This window comes from Rhipicephalus sanguineus, chromosome 5 (genome assembly GCF_013339695.2).
Source record: "Rhipicephalus sanguineus isolate Rsan-2018 chromosome 5, BIME_Rsan_1.4, whole genome shotgun sequence".
In the NCBI taxonomy this organism is placed as follows: Eukaryota; Metazoa; Arthropoda; class Arachnida; order Ixodida; family Ixodidae; genus Rhipicephalus; species Rhipicephalus sanguineus.
The window spans coordinates 124,937,209-124,945,430 of NC_051180.1; positions in this window are offsets into that span (position 1 = coordinate 124,937,209).

Sequence of the window (8,222 nt, forward strand, 5' to 3'; positions counted from 1 at the left end):
GGTATCGCGCTCTTCACGCCTTCCGCTGCTTTCGTTCATCGCCACCTCTCACCGCTCCCAACCGCTCTGCTTACCCTTCAAGGTGGTACGACCGACGTCCCTGTGGGTAATCCATTCCCATTCCCGATTACATTGCTTCGAGGTGAATGTATCGGCACAATGGAGCCTTGCGAAACCATCACGTGCGTTCCTGATGGTTCATCAGAGGTCAACGCCCTCTTCTGTAGTCCCTTAACTGGCGCATCGGCCGGTGACGTTTTCAGCCATGTCATCGACGACGATCTAAACCCGCAGCAACGCCGTGACCTTATATGCCTCCTTGACAAATTTCGCCCAGCTTTCGACAGCCACAGCACTTGTCTAGGCCGAACATCAACTGTATGCCACCGGATCGACACAGGTTCTCACCCACCACTACGGCAGCGACCGTACCGTGTGTCGTCGACTGAACGCCGCGTCATTGATGAACAAGTAGGTGACATGCTAAAGCGCGGCGTCGTTCAACCGTCAGACAGTCCGTGGGCATCACCAGTTGTTTTAGTTAAAAAAAACCCGCATTTCCCCGAAGGGGAGTATGAGGAAGTGCGAAGCACGGGCTGATGCTATGAGGCGGCGCGCACGACTAAACTGCAGAGCCGAGCGAAGGAGACGGCAGCGAGAGAGCACGCGCCAGCCGACCCACGGAGGTCTGGCCGTTTTTAAGTGCAAAGCACTTTCACTGATGATGATGATGATCTGTCTTCCGAACTCGTTCCAAAGAACCCGCAACGCGTTCAACTTGTTGGCGGCGTTGCGCACGCCCGAGATGGGGCTCAGGTTGTTGTCGAACCACAGTCGATCGCACACCGCGCAGCTATATCTGAAGCTGCGGTCCAGGAAGTCTCGCTTGAAGCGCGCGTCCGGCCAATCGAATTCGAGGGCCCGTGCTCGCTCGCGCATCGCGCGTCCCCGCGCCAGATCGGCTTCGGGGTGCTCGGCTCGCTTCGCACGCTTTCGTTCGGCGTCTCGCCGCCGGCCTGCATCACCACAGGCAATGCGCGGGGCGCGCGCAGCCACGGAGCGGAGGGCGGAGCGCGCGCAGTCACGTGGGGCGTGACGTCGCTGCGCCGTTGCTACAGACGCTCCTCTCCTCTGCTCGCGCCGTTGCTATGGGACGGCGGACACAGGGTCGCTTATAAAGTGCATTCGCACTTAAAAGAAGGATGGCACGATACGCTTTTGCGTAGATTATCGTCGTCTAAACAAGATAACGCGAAAGGATGTTTATCCTTTGCCCCGGATAGACGACGCCCTAGACTGTTTACAAGGTGCAGAGTTCTTTTCCTCCCTCGATCTCCGCTCTGGTTATTGGCAAGTACCTATGGATACAGATGATCGGCCAAAAACCGCATTTATCACACCGGATGGCTTATACGAATTTAATGTGATGCCATTCGGCCTTTGCAATGCGCCTGCGACATTTGAGCGCATGATGGACACTATTCTACGAGGCCTCAAATGGAACACATGCTTGTGCTACTTGGATGATGTGGTGGTATTTGCGCCTGACTTCCCAACGCACCTTCGTCGCTTGGAGCAGGTTTTACGATGTCTCGCTGAAGCTGGCCTTCAACTAAACTTAAAGAAATGTCACTTTGGGGCACGCAAGCTGCCCATTCTCGGACATGTCGTATCGAAAGATGGCGTACTCCCTGATCCCGCTAAGCTACGTGCCGTTAAAGAGTTCCCGAGGCCTGCGTCTTTAAAAGAGTTGCGCAGTTTCATCGGCCTTTGTTCATACTTTCGCCGATTCATTCGAAATTTCGCCTCGATTATGGCACCTTTGACAGACCTGCTTCAAGGAGACCCCAATCTGTCCGCGTGGTCCCCGGCTTGCGATCATGCGCTTGCGACGCTACGTCAGCTACTGACCACACCACCCATACTGCGTCATTTCGATCCAAGTGCTCCCACAGAAATCCACACGCATGCTAGCGGTGTCGGTCTTGGAGCAGTCCTCGCCCAACGAAAGCCCGGCTACCAAGACTATGTTGTTGCGTACGCGAGTCGCACACCAACAAGAGCTGAAGCAAATTATTCAGTAACTGAAAAAGAATGCCTAGCGATCATCTGGGCCATTACAAAATTTCGGCCTTACCTGTACGGTCGACCCTTCGATGTCGTTACCGATCATCACGCACTTTGCTGGTTGTCCTCCCTCAAAGATCCCTCCGGCCGCTTGGCAAGATGGGCTTTGCGGCTCCAAGAGTACGACATCCGGGTTATCTACCGCTCAGGCCAGAAGCATGCCGATGCCGACGCTCTTTCGCGTTCGCCTGTTTCCACTGACATTGCGAGTGTCTCCATTCTGGACAACTTATGTTCGCCATTAGGATCCATCGACATGGCTTTGGAGCAACGCAAAGATTCGTGGATTGCGTCTTTGATGGATTACCTATCTGACGCGCTCGCACGCCCGCCATCTCGAGCACTACGCCGACAAGCCTCTCACTTCGCCATCCGTGATGGCATCCTTTATCGCCGCAACTACCAATCTGACGGCCGCAAATGGCTACTTGTCATACCCAGGCAACTCCGCGCCAGCATATGTGCTGCTTTTCATGCCGATCCACAGTGCGCACACGCTGGTCTGTTTAAGACCTATGCCAGACTACGTCTTCGGTTTTACTGCGCGGCATGTACACATTCGTACAAAAGTACATTCGATCTTGCACAGAGTGTCAACGCCGCAAGCCCGATCCTTGCCGCTCTTCTGGACCAATGCAGCCGTTGCCGTGCCCAATGCGACCATTTGACCGGGTTGGAATAGACCTTTACGGTCCTCTACCATACACATCCGCCGGAAATCGCTGGGTTATTGTGGCGATAGACCACCTCACGAGATATGCAGAAACAGCCGCTCTGCCAGCCGCAACGGCACGTGACGTTGCGTCTTTCCTGCTTGAACGCTTTGTTCTACATCATGGCGCTCCTCGTGAACTCCTGAGCGACCGAGGGCGCGTCTTTCTCGCGGATGTTATTCAAGAACTTCTCGCTGAATGTCATGTGATTCACCGCTGTACTACCGCATATCACCCTCAAACAAACGGCTTGACCGAGCGTTTCAACCGAACTCTTGGAGACATGATTTCTATGTATTCACGTGGATCGCTTCACGTGGATCGCTTCACGTGGATCGCTTCACGTGGATCGCCTCAAGCCATATCACGAACCCCTTGTTCTTACGACACCTTAGAACGCCTACTGGGCTCCGTCTTCAGCGAGGGGGAAAATGTGATGAAGAAGAAGTGCACCCTGAAGAGCTAGCTACACAGTCGTATCGTCAGCGCTACACAGGAGCGGCTCGTGCTGAACGTTGTTGCTGTTTGCGCTGGCTAGGCTTACGGTTCTACACTGTCATATTACAGTTTCTCTTGTCCACGCCGTGTCTCAGCTCTTTATTATAATATATATATATATATATATATATATATATATATATATATATATATATATATATATATATATATATATATATATAAACGTCGTACCCCGGCGGAAACGTCGAGGAAATTAAACCTTCTACAGCAACTCCACTTATTATTATTTCAATAAAGAGAACGAGCTAGAACAATGTTGTCCGGCTCCGCAGAGCCATAGGAATTTGTTTATTACTCTATGTCCTGCTTTTGTTGGAGCGGTAAAAGAACGATGTCCCTTATGAAGCATGCGTTGTTCAATACAACGCGGCGTGGCGGCCGAGCAACGCTGAGAAAGCGAGAGCCAGTAATTGGTTTTTGATTAACGTTTCTCATTACGCACGGCTTTCATGTCGCCCTGTAGCACCGCATAGCCGAATCAGTTCCGTGCGAGAAGGCATTGTAGTTTATTTTAATGGAAGAAAACAGAGCTGAAGATTTTGTTGCGTCAGTACATTCGTAGTTCTTGAATTTTAAAGTACCGTATTTACTCGAAAATAGATCGGGCACAAATATAGGTCGACGCGTATATGTACTGCTCCAAGCAATAAAAAACAATGATTATTCGAATATAGATGGACACATATCTTAAGAAAAGCGGAAATGTTTGAATGTGACACACCTTTATTTATACAATAAGTGCGGCTTATTTACAACATGCACGCACAGAACGCGTTACGTGTCAGTTTTCCGCGTGCGAAAGTGTGGCCTTGGAGATATATCTGTTCTTAACTGTTCGTGACAAGTGTATAACATACAGTGATCACGGTTCTCTGTATGACGTCATTCTCATTTCCCCGGTTTGAACAGTCGACAAAATATCTTTACTGAGTGTGCCTGCGTGCTCAGCTACGGCGGTGGAGCTCACACTGTATATAGTCGGTAGGATGCTCGGTGCTCTCCTAAATTTTTTATTATAGTTCCTAATGGTATTCCTTCTTCTTAGCTTTTGTGCTGTGTTAATTTATCGCAAATGCCCATATGTAAATTACCAGTGTAGCTGGTGCTGTTTGAAGAACGGCGGGCGCGATAGTGGAACTCCATTAACCGGGTACTTCTGCTAGCTTTGGTCACGAATATAGGTCGATAGTTAATTATGGGTGACATTTCCAAAAGAACAAAGGTCGACCTATATTCGAATAAATAGGGTAAGTATTGAAGAATTTACGCTAATTGCGTCTGGACATTATAGGACGTTCATCCATTATGCTTATATACCCCGGTCGGGACGACAAATTTAGCTTCAATTCGTGCGACTGGCGCTTTGCTGTTAGTGTGATTCTTAAGGTGTCACACGGAACACCCTATCGCGACATTTTTTTCTATACCGATCTCACCTGCCAACGAGTGCGACCGTCGAACTTGTCTGTTGTAACGTGCGCGTTCTGGAACCCAGTTCTACAAGTGTAAACAAAGTTATACTTAATGGACCATAGGCACCAAATTTTTGAGAAAATGTTTCGGAAGTTTAAAATGTGCCGGAAGAATTTTTTTCATAAAAAAAAAGAAACATTCATTTTTTTGTGCTGTCATCGAAATCCGTATCGTTTGATTCTTCGGCGATGAGGCACCGCCATTGTCCGGACTTTGATACGTGCAGCGCGCTCCCGTACAGTGCAAGTTGCAATGTTGTCCTGGTCATAAATCTTTATGATATAAGTCATTGGTACTTGGGCAGTACTAGTTAAAACAACACGCACGTCATAATGTGCTGTTTGACTTGCTAATCGGCGCTGTGATCAATTCTAAATAGCACTTCACCGTCCAACAGCGCGCTACCATAGCGACTCATTGCGTACAAGCGGAGTCGCTCAAGGCATCGGGAAATATTGAGGTGACTCGGTATTACTAATTACTTGAGTATTCCTATATGCGATGTTCGAGCTTTTTTGAAGCCTACTATTGCTGCTTTATGAGCGTGATGCAAACGCGTCTGTTTCTGGACCCCCTGTTTGACTATGGCCCATGTATATGTATATGAGTAAAAAGTCACGGTGAAAAACATAACCACATTTATTCTGACGTTTCGGCCGGGGACCGGCCTTTTCCAAAGCTGGGCTTTGCACATTGCAATCGAGTTTAAATATACATTCCCGTAATACATACACAGATACACACACCGTCGCAATTCGTTCGAACGTGACGAGGGGCGGGGCCTGAACAAAGAAACAAACAGGCAAGCAAACAAACAAAGAGCTAGGAGCTCGATTCGAACGCGAACAGCGCCGGCAAAAGAAAAAAAAATATATCACAAAGAAACAAACGAAGACACCAGGAGAAACAAGAAAGAGAGAGAGGCAGGAACGCAATTCCCACGCTTAAAGGGGAGTGACGCCGATTCGGGATGAAACAGAGCGCATTGTGACGCCGCGTCTTATCTCGTACGGGTGCGTCCAAATTCGATAACTGCGCGAGCACGCACGCTGCGCCCGAAGGATCTGGTTAGTGCGGCCATTGAAGGTCAAGTCCGCCGCGATCCATGCAGGCGCTGGCGGCAATCATCAAAGACCACGCACAAGGGCAAGGAAGCTGTTCGCCAATGTACAACACTCCGAAGAAACAGATTCAATGAAGACGAAACACCAGAAATGCATGGGTACATAGACATTTCACCCCAACACGTGAGACTGGAGTTCTGATGGAAGGAGGAGGGAGGCGAGCGCTAAACGAAAGCCCTGTTCGGTGAAGTGGAGAGGAGGAAGGAAAGGCGAAGAAGGGGAGATGAGAAGTGGAGAGGAGGAGGAGGGGGAGAAATAAATAAAACAAGATAAAAATTTCTTGGCTGGCACAACCAGCGCCCTCTAGAATATTTTCAGGCCTGCTCACTACTCCGGGCATGGCCTCTGACGTCAGTCATTTTTGACCCTCGTCTCCTGCCGAGTAGACGTGCGCATGCATGCTCACGCCGTTCGAGAGAGCAGGATTGCGGAGCCTGACGAAGCCTGCTGTGGTATACTGGTGCTTCTTTTCGCGTCTGCTTGAAGACCGTGGTCTGCGTTTGTGAAGTGCTGCATGGTGATGTGATGTGCTTCGTTCACGGAATGTTGTACACCTGCAAGCTCTCCCAATGGAGCAGTGCTGTGGGCCCAAGTGTCGCCGATATTGGCGATGTACCGAAGGTTCCAGTGGTTTCATTCTCCCAAGGCGACCAAAAAGAGAAATGAGAGCGTGCCGTTCATCGGGATGACATCGATATGCATTCTCTCCGTGATTCTCCGTGAAAAGCAAGTAGCCAATGCTACTTGCTTTTCAGATGTTTTAAAGGCACCACCTCTAACACGTTCAGTTATTTCGATAACATAATGTCGTGTGCACTTCTGACTTGTTAACGGTAAGCCTTTACATCAGGCACATTTAGCTGAGCGTCGCAGACGCTCACCCCCGCGATGATGTAGCGTCTCTAGAGAGTGCACAGATTTATCGTTTTTGACGAGCGCGTCTTGCCGAGACGCGGTCAGCTTGGCTGCAAAACGACGGCGAAACGAAGTAGACGCACCTTCATGCTCCCATCAAGCGAATTCACAAGCGGTGCGAGAGGTGCGTTTTGCGTTCCGCTGCTCGCACCCCGAACTCATAGAAATGGAGCAATAAACGCGCGAGAACAGGCGTTTTTTTTTTTTCTTCAGGGTCGGTAAACTTTTCGCTATTTGCGCGTAGCACCGCGGGCTTCTTATGACTGAGAAAAGCTAAGGAGTGTCGGTGCGTGGCGTCGTGCATCTGTTTTGTACATAGTATTTCTTACCGGCGCTCCGACCACTTTCTGCGGTATTATAATTACGCGCCAGTCTCGCCAGCACCTTCGCCTAATTTGTTTCCTTGAAATGTGTACTGCTGCAAGTCAGCCGAATTGGGATGCCTGTAGACACCTCATAGATTTTGTTGTTTTGTAACTTAGCAAATAAGGAGTACAGTGGAGCGGAAAGCCTGTGAAAAACCGCTTTCTTAAATTGTTTTCAGGTGTGTGAGCTCGATTTCAAGCCAGAACACTTAAGGACGACTACCAAGTACACCGATCCAAGAAACGGCAGGACAGTAGTAGCTCCCATGGGGGCTACTTGGCTGACTCTGGACGCAGTGCCGACAATTTTTCTCAGTTTACCAAATGAATAGGAACAGTTTCCGCGCATCTTATGGAGAGTGTGACGTGTGTGTGTGTGTGTAAATAAAGAATGAAGTATGAATCAACGTTACCTTTTTATTTCGTCATTTTTCGGGGCCATCAACCTTCGCATTTATAAATCGGTCAAATTTTCGATAGCGCACAATATTTTCTTATTTTTAGGTGGAATAATAAGTCGCTTACAGACCAATCACCAAAGACTCTTAAGCGTAACACATTCCTTCAGCCAGCGTCAATCCCGACGCAAAAGGCAAAATAAAGCTGTTAAGCATGTAAAACTAGCCGCGAACGCTTTATCATTTCATAGGAGACGACTGTCTCCTATGAAACTGTCTCCCGCGCGTTCGCTCGCTCGGTCAAGACGCGTGACGTCACGGCGGCAGTGAGCAGGCCTGAATTTTTTTTCTAGGTGGCATTGGCACAACCCACTTTCTCGTGCGCGAGAGGCATGCGTTGCGCTGTCACAAGAAGCGCGAGCAGGCACGAGGCATTGCAGACGCTAAGCGGCTCGCTGCGCTCCGCGTTCGCTCTCTTTCGTCCTCGTTCGCTCCAACAGTTATGGCTCATTCACACTGGGGAATCCGCCGGCCACAGCAACCGGAATTCGCGCGCCGCCGAAATTCAACATTGTTCACACCGCTTAG